Here is a 21,166-nt window from a genome sequence, read left to right as displayed (position 1 = left end):
ACTGAGTGCGAAATAGATAGCTAGTGGGAACCTGCTGTTTACATAGCACAGGGAACTCAGCTCAGTGTTCTGTGATGACCTAGAGGATGGGGGGAGAGGTGGGAGGGAGGTCTAAGACAGAGGGATCTATGTATATACACAGCTGATTCACTTAAATGTATAGCAGAAACTAACACAGCATTGTAAAGCAATTATACTCCAAAAAAAAAATCAATTAATTCAAAATGAGGCCTTCGCTGACCCTTACGTCTCCTCTTTCCTGTATATCCTCTTACTTTCCCAGCTCATTATTAACTCACACTTTGAAGAACAGTATAATTTTATATTTGGTCTTCTTAGTCAAGCTAAGGTGGAAGCAAACCTAAAAAAAAAAAAAAAAAACGCCTAACAAAGACCCTCCCACCCACTTTCATACAGATCTTACGGCCGATTCTGTTGAAGCCCAGAAAAGTTAAGTGAACTACATAGCATTATACAGCTGGTGAGCTCCAAAATGAAAATTATAACCAAGGAAATCTCTCTGACAATGCAATACTTTTTCTATCACACCCAGCTATATATTATTCTGCTTTCAGATTTATCTGCTTCGAACAATCATTTCAACTCCTTGAAAGCTGCCAGTGTTTCTCCTTTGTCTGAAAATACAATCCAAATTCACTGTCATTCAAGACTCTCAATTATCTGGCCTTACTTTACCTACTGTTATTGCCACCAAATCTCAATACAATGCCCACACCCCTCACTCTGGCATCATGATCTCCTGCACACACCACACTCCTTATAGTCCGTAAACATTTCCTTACTACAATCAAATTGCCATGTTTTAATTCTTAGCCCCAATCTACCCATTTCTTTCAAGTCAACTGAAGCTCATTTCATTGTCTCCAAAACAGCGTTCTTTTGCTTTCCCAATAATAATTGATCTCTAGTTGAATTATTACTTACCTCAGTCATTTGGACCAAATAATATCATACCTTGCTAAACAATGATTTGGAGCAAATAAGTTATTTCTTCCTAATTATTTTCCAAATACTTGAGAAGGGTAGTAACCACACCTAGCATTTCTTTCATATTCCCTTTAGTAAACGCAGTGCTAATTATATACTAATCACTCAGTGTGTGAATGCGTGGGTGCTATGTCATTTCGGTTGTGTCCAGCTCTTTGCAACCCTATGGACTGTAGCCCATCAGGTTCCTCTGTCCATGGGATTCTCCAGACAAGAATACTGGAGTGGGTTGCATTTCCTTATCCAGGGGATCTTCCTGACCCAGGGACCAAACCAGCATCTCTTATGCCTCCTGCACTGGCAGGAGGATTCTTTACCACTAGTACCACATGGGAAGCCCCAATCACTCAACGATACTTGTTAAATGAATTTTTAAAAATTCAGTTATTTTATTAAAGCAAAATATTTTTTTATAGCAGACCTGAATTTTTTGACTTTTACTTGGGATATCAGCTCTCCTCTATATACTGGCAGTAATCTATCTACCTACATTGGTAGGAAAAGAAGCTATGTTTTTTTTTAATGTATCAAATCCCAGGGTCAGCTAAAACCATTGATTTTACTATCAAAAGCTAACTAGCACTTTAAAACAACCTTCTATAACCATGCATCTCTGGATTCTAGAATTCATTTTTGGACCCATCAAATTGTTTTTCAGCATGCATAAACACTCTTATAGAAAGTATTTACATAGTAGATTAAATTTGGGGAACTGTCTGCACTTTGCCTTGTTGAGCTGAATTTTAGAATTTATGGCTGTGTGCACTTAGTCGCTCAGTCATGGCCAACACTTTATGACCCCATGGATTGTAGCCTGTCAAGCTCCTCTGTCCATGGAATTCTCCAAGAAAGAATACTAGAGTGGGTTGCCATGCCATCCCCCAGGGGATCTTCCAAACCCAGGGTTTGAACCCAGGTCTCTCATTGCAGGCAGATTCTTTACCATCTGAGCCATCAGAGAAGCCCTTCGAGTTTATAGACATTTATAACATACAAGTTCATCACTTGACTTTGACTAAACATGTCTGTAGTTACTTCTATTAAAAACTGAGTATCAAGGACTTGAGAATATACATTAAAACTTTATTTCAATTTTTAAAAATATTCAAATTATGTCATTCCTCCTTGCATGCTTTTTCTACAATTATAATCCACCACAATTCTGAGAACAAATTTAGAAAATGTTGGGGACTATTAGACCTAGGAGGAAGTAGTAGTGATCATATAGTCCCAAACATCATTTTCCAGATAAGGTAATTCAATAAGAATCAATCTACTGCCAAAATTTACAATTAGAGATGAATACTGCAGGGCAACATAACCCAATATACTATCTTATCATAGTTTATTAATTTCTGTTTGGCTAAATGAAACTACGGAAAAGGCAATGGCAACCCACTCCAGTACTCTTGCCTGAAAAATCCCATGGACGGAGGAGCCTGGTGGGCTGCAGTCCATGGGGTCATGAAGAGTTGGACATGACTGAGCGACTTCGTTTTCACTTTTCACTTTCATGCATTGGGGAAGGAAATAGCAACCCACTCCAGTGTTCTTGCCTGGAGAATCCCAGGGACGGGGGAGCCTGGTGGGCTGCCATCTATGGGGTCGCACAGAGTCAGACACAACTGAAGCAACTTAGCTGCAGCAGCAAATGAGACTAAAGTTATTTATTTATTTGTGTGATACCTTTTATCTTTTTAACCACCTCAGAACCCCACCGTGAGGTACCGCAAAAGTTGTAAATGCCACCAGGAATCTTATAGTATTGTTTGAGAATATAAGATCAAAAAAATAGCCACAGAAAGCACATAAAGAACACAGCTCAAAGGCATAGAAAATCAATGAGCTGAAATTCCCTAGAAATTTTCATAGCTCTGCCCATATACCAAAGAAATGGAAACAGGTTTTTTTTTCTTTTTTTTTTTTTTTCATTTTCCCCCTTCACATCTAACATTCTTAGTTTATTAGGAAGTAAACTCATTGACTACTAGCCTCACTTCCACATATCTCTCCTCCATTCCTACTCTATAGTTCTTAACTTTTTTTTTCTTATGGATCTAATGGTAATCATAACTGTACAACATAGCCCCTGGGTTATTGTGAGATTTAAATGTGCTAAGAATTAATAGATATGAAACTGTTCGGAAAAGTTAGAGGCTCATTAAAGATGTAAGATTTTATGACTATCACTCCTCTCTTAGACGGTAGTCACCTTGTTGTAACCTAGGGGGAAAAACTGTAGGATACAAGCGCGTGACTATAGGGGGACTAGACGGAATTGTGGAAGAAAGAGCAATTCGATATCTGCCCAGCTGAAGCAAAGAAGGCAGACAGATGGACTGAAGGAAATCACAGCTCAGAAAAATGTTAGTATTCAAGTCACTAAGCTGAGGTAGCCCAGCAGGCTGCCAGGCTTGGCAGCTACCCTCCCAGGACCAGCACTTGTGCTTATTTGTTCTTTGGCTCAGCCCCATCTGAACTGACCTTCCTTCTTTGACTATTCCATAAGCTTTCCTTCATGGTCTCCAGCTTTCAGAGAACCAAACATCTTTTTCTTCTCTCCAAATGACTTCATCCCTTTAACCGACATTTCTGGATTTATCTTAGATAAATAGGTCTCTCCATCCAGAGTCATTTGATCTCCTCTGGGGAAGAAGGCAGCTTTTTTTTTTTTAATTCATTTATTTCTTTTATTTTTCATTGTAATGGGTCTTTGTTGCTGCCCATTGGCTTTCTCTAGATGTGGCGAGCAGTGGAGAGGCGGGAGGCTACTCTTCTTTGTGGTGTGCAGGCTTATTGCAGTGGCTTCTCTTGTTGGGAGAGTGGGCTCTGGAGTCTGGAGTGTACAGGCTCAGCAGTTGTGGCCCAAGGGCTTAGTTGCTCTGCGGCATGTGGGATCATCCCAGACCAGGGATCAAACCTGTGTCCCCTGCATTGGCAGGCAGATTCTTAACCACTGGACCAACAGGGAATTCCCAGAAGGCAGCTCTTGTATGATCACTGCAATAAGCCAGTAATGTGTGTGTGTGTGTATGTGTGTGTGCGCACACACACGTGCATGCCTCAGGGTGATTATATGAAAAAGGCCACTCATTGACATAGCAAGGGTAATATACCCCACCCAAGTCTGTATACTGTTTGTATATTGGTGCAGTATAGTATACGGAATCACAAGGTATAAAGATAAACTGATAGAACCAATCACCATCTGTCCTCAAATACTTCCCAGGTTACAGTCATGGAGAAATTTACAGAAGAAAAAAATGACCTGCATAGTGACTCCTAGTATCTGAAGCCATCTCCTTAGTGGAGTTCTCGCCTTGCAGCAGTGTTCTCAACAGATATACTTCCTCATCCTATAGGAATCTGTTCTAAAGCCAGTGCTCTGTGATGATTTTCTGTGGTTATTCTAATCCTTTCTGAGACAGGATGATGAAATGAGCACTTTGATGTGCAGATGTGAAATGTAAATTTAGAGGCTTTAAAGGTTTGAATTGACAAAATTGTAAGAGGGAGTGAATGTCACAAAGCTGTAAAAATGTTCAATTCTTTTCTTATGTAAAATTACTAGGCACTGAGCAAAGAAGGCAAAATGAATATTAAATTTAGAATTTTTAAAAAAGAAAAACATAGCCTGAAATCTCTATAACCTTATAACCCAAGAATGGAGCTCAGTTTCAATGCAAAAATAAGAACTGGATATTCGAATCAAATATTTGTAGACTCATTTCTTCATAATTTTAATAAATGAACACTGTAAAAATCCTGGAGAATTTCTCCAAATATGAATAACTTAAAAACTATAGACCTATTCTGTAAAACAAAAGAAAATCCACTGATACTCAACATTTTCTCTGTATTGACTACAGAAACTACTATATTCATCGGCACCCTAGTTTGGAGCTCCATGTCATTCACTGTGACTTTGTACATTTGTTTCCTAGATAAGGCCTAGAAATGCTGATTACTTCTTACTAGCCCTGTTCATGCCATTTCATCATCTTTCAAGAGGTAGTAATAATGATTGCTAACAGGCAAGTCAGATCAATAGAAAGTATCTCTGGACACAGTGAACCGTATATATGATCCAGCTAATATAGTAGTTGCTGTTATAAATATAGTAGTTGCTTTATTGACTATGCCAAAGCCTTTGACTGTGTGGATCACAATAAACTGTGGAAAATTCTGAAAGAGATGGGAATTACCAGACCACCTAACCTGCCTCTTGAGAAATCTGTATGCAGGTCAGGAAGCAACAGTTAGAACTGGGCATGGAACAACAGACTGGTTCCAAGTAGGAAAAGGAGGACGTCAAGGTTGTATATTGTCAACCTGCTTATTTAACTTATATGCAGAGTACATCATGAGAAACGCTGGACTGGAAGAAACACAAGCTGGAATCAAGATTGCCGGGAGAAATATCACTAGCCTCAGATATGCAGATGACACCCCCCTTATGGCAGAAAGTGAAGAGGAGCTAAAAAGGCTCTTGAAGAAAGTGAAAGTAGAGAGTGAAAAAGTTGGCTTAAAGCTCAACATTCAGAAAACGAAGATCATGGCATCTGGTCCCATCACTTCATGGGAAATAGATGGGAAACAGCAGAAACAGTGTCAGACTTTATTTTGGGGGGCTCCAAAATCACTGCAGATGGTGATTGCAGCCATGAAATTAAAAGACGCTTACTCCTTGGAAGAAAAGTTATAACCAACCTAGACAGTATATTCAAAAGCAGAGACATTACTTTGCCAACAAAGGTCCGTCTAGTCAAGGCTCTGGTTTTCCAGTAGTCATGTATGGATGTGAGAGTTCGACTGTGAAGAAGGTTGAGTGCCGAAGAATTGATGCATTTGAACTGTGCTGTTGGAAAAGACTCTTGAGAGTCTCTTGGACTGCAGGGAGATCCAACCAGTCCATTCTGAAGGAGATCAGCCCTGGGATTTCTTTGGAAGGAATGATGCTAAAGCTGAAGCTCCAGTACTTTGGCCACCTCATGGGAAGAGTTGACTCATTGGAAAAGACTCTGATGCTGGGAGGGATTGAGGGCAGGAGGAGAAGGGGACGACCCAGGATGAGATGGCTGGATGGCATCACGGACTCAATGGACGCGAGTCTGACTGCACTCAGGGAGATGGTGATGGACAGGGAGGCCTGGCGTGCTGCTATTCATGGGGTCGCAAAGAGTCGGACACAACTGAGCACTGAACTGAGCTGAACTGGACTGCTGTTATAAAAGAAAGATCATTAAAATAATGGCAACAAATTTTCCAATTCACTTTACTTGCCCAGTATAGAAAGAGTAAGTGAAAGTCTCTCAGTCATGTCCAACTCTTTGCAACTCCATGGACTATACAGTCCATGGAATTCTCTTGGCCAGAATACTGGAGGAGGTAGCCTTTCCCTTCTCCAGGGGATCTTCCCAACCCAGGAATCGAACCCATGTCCTCCCCATTGCAGGCGGATTCTTTACCAGCTAAGCCACAAGGGATGCCCAATATAGATAGAAGTTATATAAAACAAGACAGAAGATATATGTTATTTCTTTCTTGAACTAAGATAAATTTGTTTTTTCCCTTTTCTGTCTTAAGGATACATACTTTGTTTTGTCCCATTTATGCTCTGAGCATCAAAAACTGCTTTTAATCTGCAGCTGAAATGCTTCATTTTGCAATTCTAATGATCTAAGTAGAACAATGCTTTCAGTTCAGTTCTGTGTCTGGCTCTTTGCGACCCCATGAGTTGCAGCACACCAGGCCTCCCTGTCCATCACCAACTCCTGGAGTTCACTCAGACTCATGTCCATCAAGTCAGTGATGCCATCCAGCCATCTCATCCTCTGTCGTCCCCTTCTCCTCCTGCCCCCAATCCCTCCCATCATCAGAGTCTTTTCCAATGAGTCATCTCTTCGCATGAGGTGGCCAAAGTACTGGAGTTTCAGCTTTAGCATCATTCCTTCCAAAGAACACCCAGGACTGATCTCCTTTAGAATGGACTGGTTGGATTTCCTTGCAGTCCAAGGGACCCTCAAGAGTCTTCTCCAACACCACAGTTCAAATGCATCAATTCTTCGGCACTCAGCTTTCTTCACAGTCCAACTCTCACATCCATACATGACTACTGGAAAAACCATAGCCTTGACTAGACGGACCTCTGTTGGCAAAGTAATGTCTCCATCTTTAGCTGCAGAGAATATAATCAATCTGATTTTGGTGTTGACCATCTGGTGATGCCCATGTATAGAGTCTTCTCATGTGTTGTTGGAAAAGGGTGTTTGCTATGACCAGTGCATCTCTTGGCAAAACTCTATCAGCCTTTGTCCTGCTTCATTCCACATTCCAAGGCCAAATTTGCCTGTTACTCCAGGTGTTTCTTGACTTCTTACTTTTGCATTCCAGTCCCCTATAATGAAAAGGACCATGGGCAGCGGCCAGGAGGAGCTACCCCATACCCAAGGTCAGGGGCGGTGGCCGAGAGGAGCAACCCCACTTCCAAGGAGCGGTGGCTGTGCGGGCACAGGAAGGAAGAGAGGAGTTACTCCACATTCAAGGTCAGGAGGGGCGGCAGTGAGGAGAAACTCTTCATCCAAGATAAGGAGCAACAACTGTGCTTTGATGGAGCAGCCGTGAAGAGATACCCCATGTCCAAGGTAAGAGAAACCCAAGTAAGACGGTAGGTGTTGCAAGAGGGCATCAGAGGGCAGACACACTGAAACCATAATCACAGAAAACTAGTCAATCTAATCACACAGACCACAGCCTTGTCTAACTCAGTGAAACTAAGCCATGCCCTCTGGGGCCACCCAAGATGGGTGGAGAGGTCTGACAGAATATGGTCCACTGGAGAAGGGAATGGCAAACCACTTCAGTATTCTTGCCTTGAGAACCCCATGACCAGTATGAAAAGGCAAAATGCTAGGATACTGAAAGAGGAACTCCCCAGGTCAGTAGGTGCCCAATATGCTACTGGAGATCAGTGGAGAAATAACTCCAGAAAGAATGAAGGAATGGAGCCAAAGCAAAAAAAAATACCCAGTTGTGGATATGACTGGTAATAGAAGCAAGGTCTGATGCTGTAAGGAGCAATATTGCCTAGGAACCTGGAATGTTAGGTCCATGAATCAAGGCAAATTGGAAGTGGTCAAACAGGAGATGGCAAGAGTGAACATCGACATTCTAGGAATCAGCAAACTAAAATGGACTGGAATGGGTGAATTAACTCAGATGACTATTATACCTACTACTGCAGGCAGGAATCCCTTAGAAGAAATGGAGTAGCCATCATGGTCCAGAAGAGAGTCTGAAATGCAGTACTTGGATGCAATCTCAAAAAGGACAGAAAGATCTCTGTTCATTTCCAAGGCAAACCATTCAATATCACAGTAATCCAAGTCTATGCCCCAACCAGTAACGCTGAAGAAGCTGAGGTTGAACAGTTCTATGAAGACCTACAAGACCTTTTAGAACTAATACCCAAAGAAGATGTCCTTTTCATTATAGGGGACTGGAACAATGCTTTACTACCCTGCAAAACCTGTGTTCTCCTATGATCTTGCGGTTTCTTTTTAAACTTTTCCATTCCAGTTGTGAAACTAAAAATTGTTTCTTCCCTAAACATTTTCAAGAAGCTATATAAAACTAACAATATTCTGTTAGCATCACAAACATAATAACATTTATTATCTTTCAAGATGTTAACTTCCTAGCACATAAGTGGTATTTTCCCATAATTCATGCATTCATTCATTCAACAAAGCCTGATAATGATACATTTCTAGACCACTAATTAAGAACCAGAGAACTTGAAAGTACCCAAATTGCATTTGAAAGCTCCAGTCTTCAGTTAAGAATTGTAGCATTGCAGTTAAAATTATTACTTTCAAGGCTTACTTGAGGACAAAGGCATCACAGACACGTACTGATGAGAGCAAAGAGTTATGGCACTGCCTGATTATACCTTGACCATCAAGATTGTTGAGTATGCTTTAGACCTTCTCATTGTCATCCAAATAAAAATCATATTACTAAGTATACATAAAGAGATATGTGCATGCGTGCTCAGTTGTCTCTGACTCTTTGGGACCCCCTGGACTATAGCCCTCCAGGCTCTTCTGTCCACAGGGTTTTTCAGGCAAGAATACTGGAGTGGGTTGCCATTTCCTACCCCGGGATTTCTTTCTCTCCCAGGGATCAAACCCGCATCTCCTGTGTCTCCTGTATTGGTAGGTGGTTTCTTTACCACTGAGCCACCTGGGAAGCCCAAAGAAATAAGGTGGAGAACTGGAGTGTCTGAGAATATGGGAACAATCTACCAGGATCCCTTTACATCAGGTTGAGAATCTCTGCTCCAGTTTAAGATTAAAATTGGTTTTCCCTGCCTTAAAATTCTAGTTCCTGCCTCACATAGTCTACCTCTGGTTGCCCTGTATATATCCAGCCTGCTTAACTCTTCCCATCTATAATCTCTCCAGTCCAGGAACTGATTTATTCAGCAACTATCTAAATATCAGGGGCTTCCCAGGTGGCACAGTGGTAAAGAACCCACCTGCCTATCAGTGCTAGAGGTGCCAGAGATAAGCGTTTGATCCCTAAAGTGGGAGGATTCCCTGGAGGAGAAAATAGCAACCCACTCCAGTATTCTTGCCTGGATAATCCCATGGACAGAGGAGCCTGGTGAGCTACAGTCTTTGGGGTTGCAAAGATTCGGACGTGACTGAGCATGCACAGACAGACAACTAAATATTGGGTCTTTTTAATATCTCCTCATATATATTAATCAGCAGTTTGATCCTTTCAGGTATTGCTTTTAAGATTTGTTGGGTGGGACTGGTGCAGTGTTAATAACCAAGTGTCAAACTAGCCGCCTGCTAAGTCAAGGCACTTTTGAGGACAGCAGTCTCCACCTTTATCCACAGCTTTGCTTTTCATGGTTCCAGTTACCCAAAGTCAACCACAGTCCAAAAATACTAAATGGGAAATTCCAGAAATAAACAATTCATACATTTTATATTGTGTGCCATTCTGAGTAACATGGTGAAATTTCATATTGTCCATTTCATCCCACCCAGGGTTTCCAGCCATCAACACTGTCAGCTCCTGGCGTCCAGTTATCAACATTGTCATGAATGGATGATCCAGGGTCACCTAAATCAGATGAGCCTCCTCCTGAATATAGACAGAAGACCAGCAGGAGCCTAATGCTTTGCCACAGTGTCTATGCCATTCACCTCACTTCATCTGGTCACAAAGGAATTTTATCATCTCACATCAAATCAGCAGAAGAAGATGGGTGAGTTCAGTACAGTAAGATATTTAGCAAGATAACAAAACAGAGCACATTCGCATAGCTTTTATTATAGTACACTGTTACCAGTGTCCTGTTTTATTATTGTTGTTGTAATCTCTTATTGTGCCTAATGTATAAATGAAACTTTATCCTAGATATGTATGATGTGTAGGGGGGAATAGTATACATAGGATTCAATACTATCAGTGGTTTCAGGCGTCCCCTGGGGGTCTTGGAAGGTATCCCCTGGATGAGGCGAGACCACTGTACTCTATGCAGTACCTTGTGGCTCAGAAGGTTTTCTCTCTTGACTGTGGAGACAGGACTATCATCAGCTCTGAGTACAGGGCACTGCCTCTAACCCATTTTCTTTTTTGGGGGGAGAAGTCCTTTTTCTAGTCCTGGGTAGTTTACTCATGTGAATATGCTGATAGTACTCTGAATGCACAAGGGTGACTCAGCATACTGGAGGGTCTCTCTGCCTCTTCTTTGGCACTCTGCCCTGCAAACTCTAGCACCTTGATCTCCTTGAATTCTTAGATAAGGCTCCTCAATACAGGTATCCTACCCAGCCATGCCTGAGTTCCTCTCCTAGCCTGGGGACCTGGAAATTCCTTCAGCCAGTAAGCTGGGACAGTCTAGAATTCACTTCATTTGTTTCCAATCCCTCAGGGATTCATCCTACCTCAATACCTGATCCACATGGTTTCAAAACCATTGTTTTACATATTGTGTCTGGTTTTCTTGGTTGTTTTAGGAGGGAGGGTAAATCAAGCCTCTTTTATTCCATCTTAGCTGAAAGTGGAAGCCTATTATAGTCTCACTGAAAACTGAATTGAAATGAAGTAAAGTCTAAGAATTGTAGATAAAATAATTTCCTACATACATAGTCCTCCACCGCTGTATCAGTTAGAGTCCAGGACTAGACACTGTAACAAACAGAATAAAAGTGAGTGGGCCACAAGGTCATTCAGAATCATTCAGGGACCAGGTTCTTTCCATCCTGTGGCTGCCATCTCCTCAGGTGTTGTCTGTGGCCAGTCTCGTTTGAGCTAAAACTTTAGGGTTTCTATTATTAAAAACGAAGATGGAGAAAATGATGCTGCGGGCCCGTAAAGAATTTCAGCCACAAACACTCAGAAACTTAATTCAAATGGCTCATATTCCCTACATATTTTATTTTATCTTTTGCCAGAAATACCTGAAATGGTTTTAGATACCGGGAAGAGGAATGATTTTTAAAAACAAAGAAAAAAATCCTCTCAGGGTTGTAATAAATAATTAGCATACTCAAAAGATTTTCAATTAATCTAAACTTATTCCTCACCTCAGTCTAACACTAAGCTGCTTTGGGAGCTGTTTAAAATTTTGCCAAGTATTCACTTACAATAGAAAGTAAATGCCTCAGGGCGAATTTTCTACATCTTAATCTGATAGTGTGATTTTTTTTTTTTTTTTAAGATGAATGCCTAGGAACTCATAAGCTTCTGGTAGCTTTCTATACCAGGCTTCCCAGGTGGTGCTAGTGGTAAAGAACTCACCTGCCAATCCAGGAGATATAAGAGACCAAGTGTTGGATCCCTTAGTTGGGAAGATCCCCTGGAGTAGGAAATGGCAACCTACTCCAGTATTCTTGCCTGGAGAATCCCATGGACAGAGGAGCGCGGTGGGCTACGGTCCATAGGGTCACAAAGAGTTGGACACGACTGAAGCAACTTAGCATGGAGGCCTATTGTATTTTATACCCTAATATAATTAGTTTCAACACCTGGTTCTGGAAAAAATGAATGAATCAAGATTGTAAAATTTATACAAGGTTGATTTGGGGTTCACTACTCCCCCAGTCAATTTGATGAATTACATGAACATTTCAAATACTGTGTGTGCTCAGTCCTAAGTCATGTCCGTTTGTGACTCTGTGGACTGTAGCCTCCCAGGCTCCTCTGTCCATGGGATTCTCCAGGCAAGAACACTGGAGTGGATTGCCATTTTCTCCTCCAGGGGATCTTCCTGACTCAGGGATCAAACCCGCATATCCTGAGTCTCTGCATTAGCAGGCAGATTCTTTACCACTGAGCCACCTGGGAAGCCTTTCAAATGCCAGGAAGACCTATACATAGAAAACAACTTACGAGATACTCCAAGAGTATACAGAAATGGCAGTCCTATGGGTAATGCCTTGGCAGATAGAAGCTTCAGTTCTCCCATGATGCACTTGGACAGGGCTCCCTCACAGCACAGCAGGCAACAGATTTGGTGCCCACATTTCTCTACCCGTCATGTCTTCTCATTACCCAAGGACCCCATTCAGTTCAATAACATCTGCCTCTAGTTTCAACAAGTAGTCTATCTTTCTTATTTTACAGAAAGCTTCCAAAGGCCTTTAATCTCTCTTTTTTTAATGTCTTCAGAGAGCTGATTAATTCATAGTAGCATATTTCCATATTTAACCTTCTAACAACAGGAAAGTGACAGAGGTAAGTCTCTTTTAAAAACAACAGGACTTTAAAAGGTGGCTTACCATTTGTTCATTCTCCCTCAAATTTGCAGCCTATTTTAGCCAGCCTATAACCATGGCAAGATTTCTAATGTTCACTCTTAAGAATCTCAAGCTGATTCTGAATTCTAAATGGGGAAACAAGTTTTTTAAAGTTTGGGGTTCAGAACTGATCTGAATCTCAGTCAAAAGCACACAACTTTTAAAAGACATTTTTCCCAGAATGGTTTTATGTTCACTAGAACAGGGAGAAGGCAAAAGACTTGAAAGAGAGTTACTGTCTCTCTGTAATGGAAGATGGATGGTTCCAGGGGATGTCAGAGAAATTCTGGGGCTGCAAGGAGTTTGAATTCTCACAGAGAAGAATGCAATCTCAGGAGGTAGACAGTGAATATAAAACTAACAAACTAAATCACTGGAATAAAATTTAAGCTTGGCTGATACACTTTAGGTCTGGAGGAGACACAGGAGACGGCATTGCGAAATTTGCAGCTGAGAAAATATGTTTCGTCCACACATCATTTTAAGCTTTCCATGGCAGAGATCTTGAATGATTAATAAAGAACAGCCCGCACTTTGATGCAAAGAATTTCCACACCAGCGTGGACAGATCCCCTTGACGCAGACTGAATAAGTCCATTTCCCACTTAACTCAAGCTGTTATTATTAGCTAAATACTGTCAAGATGTGGTGTTTTACATCCTGTAAGAATGAGTGAAGACTACCTTTTATGAGAGAAAACAGCTGTATGTTTGAGATCAACTTTTTATGCTTTTGTATTACAAATCCCTCAGAGTCTCCACTCTTCTGATTTTATTTATTGTGTGTGTGTGTGTGTGTGTGTGTGTGTGTGTGTGTTTTGAAGCATAGTGGATTTAAAATGTTGTGTTAGTTTCTGGTGTACAACAAACTGATTCAGCTATACTGAAATATATGTATTCTTTTCCATTATGGCTTATTTAGGATATTGAATATCTTCCCTGCGCTATACAGTACAACTTTGTTGTTTATCTATTTTATATATAGTATTTTTTTATGCTGCTCCAAAACTCCTAATTTAGCCCTCCCTCACTCCATCTCTCCTTTGGTTCTATCTGACAAGGCACTATCCATAGGACTGTAAGTTCTGTATACTCTTGGAGTATCTCTTAACTTATTCTTCTGATTTCATGCACTTCTAACATAGAAGAACATAGTCCTTCAATGGAAGGACTGATACTGAAGCTGAAGCTCCAATACTTTGGCCACCTGATGTGAAAAGCCAACTCTCTGGAAAAGACCCTGATGCTGGGAAAGATTGAGGGCAGGAGGAGAAGAGGTTGACAGAGGGTGAGATGGTTGGATGGCATATCTGAATCAATGGACATGAGTCTGAGCAAACTCTGGGAGGTGGTGAAGGACAGCGAAGCCTGGTGTGCCGCAGTCCATGGGGTCACAAAGAGTCAGACATGACTTAGCAACTGAACAACAACATAGAACCAGAACTACATTTACACATATGCATAAGGTGCAAATACATTTACACTTAGGACATAACGATCGAAGTCTGGGCTGTAAAATCGGATATCCTGGCTCTAGGGCTCACCAACTATGTTCAGTTCAGTTCAATCACTCAGTCATGTCCAACTCTTTGCGACCCCATGGACCACAGCACGCCAGGCCTCCCTGTCCATCACAAACTCCCAGAGTTTAATCAAACTCGTGTCCATTGAGTCAGTGATGCCACAGTTACATAAATGATGTAACTCTGGAGAAATTACATAACCTCTAGATGCTCTGTCTCCACCTCTGTAAAGCAGGGTTGAAAACAGTCATTCAACAATTAAATATTGATACATCCTCTTCCAATGGTAGTAACTGTGGCAGCATAAGTTCTTTGGATATTGGCCTGTCTGTGGCACCATGTGCTATATCATAACCAAAATATTCTGACATGTCACATTACTATATATAAAATAGATAACCAACAAAGGCCTACTATCCAGCACAAGAAACTAGTCTCAGTATCTTGTAATAACATATAATGGAAAAGAATCTGAAAAAGAATGGGTATATATATATGTATATATATACACACCACACACAATCTCTTTGCTGAATCCCTAAAACTAACACAACATTGTAAGTCAACCATACTTCAATTTTGAAAAAGTAATGTTTTAAAATAAACAAATATTGATAGAACACAGGTCTGTGTCAAACACTGGAGAAAGAACAGTCCACAGGACAGATATGTCTCCAGCTCTCAGGACCTTATAATTTGGCCAATTATACAATCAGATTACATGTGTTCAAAAGGTTTTGTTGACATAATAGAAGGCCTGTTACATAATAATTGCTCAAAAGCACCCTATTTTAACATCGTCTAGTTGTGAATAAATTACCATCATCACTTACCATTTTCCTTCCTATTACTTAAAAAAAAGTTAGCTACTTGTGTAACATGATTTCAGAAGTATCAAGGAGGCCCATTTCAAATAAAATGCTCTTACCCACTGGATGATGTGAGACTAACAAAATGTCCAAATCCAAGAGTACATATAGGTTACGAGCAATAGCTTGTTCCAAGGATAAGTGAGCTACACACATGAAGAAAGAGGTACTTAGCTTAGGTGTTGGAGGAAATTGAAATTTATACATTTTTACAAAGTGAAAAACCATGGGAGCTTGGAGGTATGTATTAAAATATGAATCAAGTTGTACGCTACAATTTGGATTTGAAACTATCAGCAGCATTTCAAGCTTATTCTAAATGTCTGCAGCCTGGAGAGGAGAAATCAGTCTGCTTGCAAACATTAGAACTTTTACTAAGATTTTCATATGCATTCACAATAAAGAAGTTGGTGTGGAAATGGGGTAATGATTTAAAAACAATAAATTCATTAAAGTTGATTCTGTGTTTCCTAGCCATAAGAGCAAACTATAAATTATCACTTCCTCCCCCACTGTCAGGCTCTAAAATTTTCCTAAGTTTACCTGAAATGTATTTCACCAACTTGCAATGAGTTTGAAATGCCAAGACCTTACATTTCAGCTGAGGAAAGTGACAATAGGTGTGTCCTTACCTCTTCACGCTGACTGGCAGGTAAACACAGCAGAGAAACCATCACCATCCCAAAGGCAGAGCACAGTCAAGCTTAAACTTGTTTGGGAAATTTACTTCAAAGATCATTACTCAACTAACGCTTTTTTGTCTAATTTACTAGGGCAAGATTTCAGTATTCTTCAGTTCAGTCATTCAGTCGTGTCTGACTCTTTGTTGACCCCATGAACAGAAGCATTCCAAAGCAATTTAAAAGATAGACACTGAATGGACAAGTATTCCCCTCCACCCTACCCCCAGGAAATTGCCTAGCTGATTTTTTTAGAGGAAGGATCACATTTCTGATTTTACATTTTCCTGCATCAAAGAATACAATATTTGGCTTCCACAGAGGTAGCGTAAGCAGAGAAATAGTCACAGAGAAGGCTTAACACCCAGTCCCTGGGAGGAATTGAGCAATAGCTGTGATTGAGAGGGTCAATCATTTACAGGCTGAAGCTGCCCAGGAATTATATTACATCAGCAAGCAAGGCTGTTGTTTGAGAAAAGTGCGTCATGTCATTATCTGATGATTGATCTTCTTAATGCAACTGAATCAAGACTACTTATCCAGTTTTCACACACTGAAAAAGTGTTTTTAACGGTTTTATTTTTTATTCAGTTCTAATACACCTGAGGGATGCACATAGCCACAGTGACAGATCATATAGTGGCTTGCCATGATGGAATTTCTCCCTTAAATGGAGAATTGCATCAGAAATTTAGGAGAGAGATGTAGCTGCTGCTGCTGCTGCTAAGTCACATCAGTTGTATCCGACTCTGTGCGACCCCATAGACCAAAGCCCACTAGGCTCCTCTGTCCCTGGGATTCTCCGGGCAAGAACACTGGAGTGGGTTGCCATTTTCTTCACCAATGCATGAAAGTGAAAAGTGAAAGTGAAGTCGTTCAGTCATGTCTGACTCTTAGCGACACCATGGACTGTAGCCCACCAGGCTCCTCCCTCCATGGGATTTCCCAGGCAAGAGTACTGGAGTGGGGTGCCATTGCCTTCTCCAGAGATGTAGACAGAGCTGTTAAAAAAACATCCCAAGCCTTTAAAAAGTGGCAAAAGAGGGGTGAGATGCCACCCTCTATTGGTAGTCCCATAAAATCAACTCAGAGACTTCGAGTAAATGTGCTAACAACTAGCCAAGAATTGCGGTGCAGATTCCCTCTGGGAAAAGACTTTAATACTGAGATAATTTCATGACTACGCTGTGGAATCACCCAATTGTGGTGGGGAGGAATGTGAAATGGAGAGCGTGTGCCTACGTCAAAAGAGATGGGGTCAAGAGAGAAACTGTGAATGCCGTGGTTGAAGGCATGGGCTGTGGATTGAACCCATGTCTCTTAAGTCTCCTGCATTGGCAGGGAGGTTCTTTACCATTAGCACCACCTGGGAAGCCTTAAATTTACAATACCCTCTACTAACCCCTTTTGTGACTTTTAGTAATTTGCATCATTCCTATAGGCTCCAGTTTCTTCAAAATGAACATTAAACCTACTTCACTTAGCTGATTGAAGGAGGTGATGTTTATAAAGCAACAGAGACTGACACCTGATTTTTCATTAGTTCACCAGGCTCCTCCATCCATGGAATTTTCCAGGCAAGAATACTGGAATGGGTTGCCATTTCCTACTCAAGGGGACCTTCCCTAGCGAGAGATCAAGCCTGCGTCTCTTGTGTCTCCTGTATTGGCAGGCAGATTCTTTACCACCATGCTACCTGGAAAGCCCCGATAATCCGTTAATTCATATCAGTTGCCTTCATCCCTTCATTGTTGGTTCTGGTATTGTAGGGGGAAAGCAAAGGATTCAACAGAGATGCAAGATGTAGGTTTAGTAAAGAGGAGGCTCCTCAGTTTCCCTGAGATCCTTCACTGTCCTCTCCAGCATTATCAAAAGACTAAAATAAGAAAATGCTCTAGCTCAGAGCAAAAAAGAAGGCCAACTCCAAACTCTTAAATGCTCTGGGCAACTTTCTATCCGTATATGAAGCCCATCAGGATTCATCACCCAGAAAATAATCTTCCAGATATAATTCAAACACACAAAGTTTTGGACTCTCTCTTTTTCAATTCATAAAATGTGTTTAATGCTTATCTAATGGCATAGCTAAAAAGCACTTCAATTTGGCCCCCAAATTGAGAAATCTGAAGGTACCATGTAATTTTCTTACAGATTTAAATGTTTCTTTTCTCTTACTTGTAAAGAAAATGAATGCAAAAAAAAATTTTCTGAAATGGGCAAAATAAGTGTTCAACATTCAAAAATTCACAGTAATGGGGTAGTAATCCTACAATGTACAGTCTACGACATTTACTATAATTTCTATAATAATGTATCAATCTAGAAAATGGAAATTTTGCATTTTCCAAGTATTGTTCCTTACAAGTGTTAGCTTTTAAGGTAAATTTAAACTATAGATTTTCATGCTATTTGACCTCATGCATCTAAAATGAAAGCATCAAAACAATTGTTTATAAGCATTCCATTGTTCTAACATTTCACTGTTTCTGCACAATTTCCATATCTACACAATTAACACTTTTTTCTCTTTGAAGTGTTAGCCACTCAGTCGTGCCCAACTCTTTGCAACCCCGTGGACTACAGCCCACCAGGCTCCACTGTCCATGGGATTTTCCAGGCAAGAATACTGGAGTGGGGTGCCATTTCCTTCTCCAGGGGATCTTCCCAACCCCGGGATCGAACCCAGGTCTCCTGCACTGCAGGCATATTCTTTACTGGCTGAGCTATGAAGGAAGCCCCAGTACAATTAATCTGTATAAGCAACACCAAAAGAAGATTCCCAAGTATCTATTCAAGATTATAAGAATTGCAGTCACTTTCAAAATTATGAGTCTACAGAGCAGTTAAGAAAATTGTATTGTGGAAAAGAAACCCCAAATGACTAGAATACAAGTTAATTTCGTAGAAGTCGTTGTTGCTGTTTAGTTGCTAAGTCGTGTCTGACTCTTTTGCGATTCCATGAACTATAGCCTACCAGGCTCCTCTGTCCATAGGGTTTCCTAGGCAAGAATACCGGAGTGCATGGCCATTTCCTCCTCCAGGGGGTCTTCCCAAATCAGCCATCGAAACCACATCTCCTGTTTGGCAATCAGATTCTTTACCACTGAGCCAGCAGGTAAGCCCAAGGTTGTAGAATAACATCAGCTTATTCATGTATAAATCAAACCAAGTCTGTGCATATTAAAATGTCAAAAACAAATATGCTTTTCTCCCTGAAGTTGCAGGATTACCAGTTGCCATCTGTTAAAAATCAAATTTTAATACGATACAGATAATGAAACTGAGTACACCATGATATGCTATGGATGGCAAAATACAACCAAGTTTTAAATGATTGATTTATTTGTCAACTTATAAGGAAATGTTTTTTAATTAACATACAGAGTTGGTGAATACATGAGAATAAAATAATACCAAAAATTGATACAATGACATATTTAATAAAGATGATAGCTCCTAATTACCCTGATACAATGAAAATTCCATTTGAATATAAAAAGGAAGACAAAAAATTTAGAAAAATGATGTTTATAGGAGAAAAGAGGTGAGATTACCAGCTGTTTAGTGATAAAGACCTAGTATCGTTGTCTTTATATGACTACTGCATCTGGCACACTGACATTCATGGTGTAATTTCAGTAATGTTTGTTGTAATAAGCTAAATAAACAATTGATAAAAACCAACCTTTGAGATATTTGAGAGCTTGTTCATGGACAGTGCTGAGGCATGGGGCAAATTAAATAGAAAATAGAGGTCAAGATCAGGCAACAACTCAACTTCTTTATTAAGTCTGGAGAAGAGAGGTGATTATTCATAGGTATTTTATTCATATATTTATTTAGCCATTCAAAAAATATTTTCCAAACTTATCCAGAGTTCCAGAAAATAACCACAGATCTGGATACTTAAGGCTTCGCTGGTGCCTCAGACAGTAAAGAATCTGCTTGCAATGCAGGAGACCTGGGTTTGATCCCAAGGTGGGGAAGATCCCCTGGAGAAGGAAATGGCAGCCCACTCCAGTATTCTTGCCTGGGAAATCCCATGGACAGAGGAGCCTGGCAGGCTACAGTCCATGGGGTTGCAAAGAGTTGGATACAACTTAGCGACTAAATCACCACCACCACTGGATACTTAGTGTTCAACAGATGAGTCCTTGACCTCCAGGATCTTGTGAGGTCCAAGCTTCACCTAAGTTCTGCCTACCTAAGCTGAGAGGTAGCCTGACAGAGAAGGAGGGTTGCTATATATATTCTTAAATCTTATGATTTTGCTTAAAATCCTTCAGGGCTTTCCTAGTCTTTAGGATAACATTCAAACCTCTTGACATTGCTCACAAAGTCCTTCTGGACTCACCCTCTGCACACCTCCTGGCTTCATTCTGCCTCAGTCATTTCAAACTCTTTGAAGGAGCTATGAAACTTGGGCCTTCAGAAATCTCTGCCCATGCTTGTTCTTTGTTCTGGAATTCCTTTCCCTGTATTATCGACCAGATTAAGTTGAATAAATCCAATTAACAGTTCAAACTTGATTTCAGTGTTTACTTCCTGTGGAAGAGTACACATGTGCTGTAAACATACGCGTGTGCCCACACACATGTGCACACCCACACACACTCATACGCCACAGCCAAGCCTGAGTCAAGTGTCTTTTTTTAAGTGCTCCTTTTCTTTGCTCTTATTATATACTCTGTCTACATAATGTTTATCAGTTAGGTTTAATCACTGATCATTTGCCTCAACTGAGTTGCAAAAGGAAATCTATCTTATTAAAAGTTGTATAAACAGTCCTTACTATATAATTCAACCATTAATAAGTTCTCAGTAAAAATCCTCACATTATGTATGTTAATCACTCAATCATGTCTGACTCTTTGCAACTCCATGGACTATGAACCCCACCATAGTCCACCCCCACACCATAGTCCTCCCCCCCACCTCTGTCCATGGAATTCTCCAGGCAAGAATACTGGAGTGGGTTGCCATTTCCTTCTCCAGGAGATCTTCCTGACCGGGGGATCGAACCCAGGTCTCCTGCATTGCAGGCAGATTCTTTATCATCTGAGCTACAGGGAAGTCTTAGAGGCCAAAATAAAGAGAGATCGTTGTGGAAAAGCCAACATCTCAGAGCTTCAAATAAGAGCTTTTCATCCAGACTCTACATATTCCAATTAGACCTTTTCTATCTATGTTCATTTTGTTATACATCTTTGAGTTAAGTATCTCCAAAAACCATAGTTTTAAAAGCCACAGCATGACTTCACTCAAATT

The sequence above is a fragment of the Ovis aries genome, chromosome 4 (genome assembly GCF_016772045.2).
Source record: "Ovis aries strain OAR_USU_Benz2616 breed Rambouillet chromosome 4, ARS-UI_Ramb_v3.0, whole genome shotgun sequence".
In the NCBI taxonomy this organism is placed as follows: domain Eukaryota; kingdom Metazoa; phylum Chordata; class Mammalia; order Artiodactyla; family Bovidae; genus Ovis; species Ovis aries.
This window is presented reverse-complemented; position numbering follows the sequence as displayed.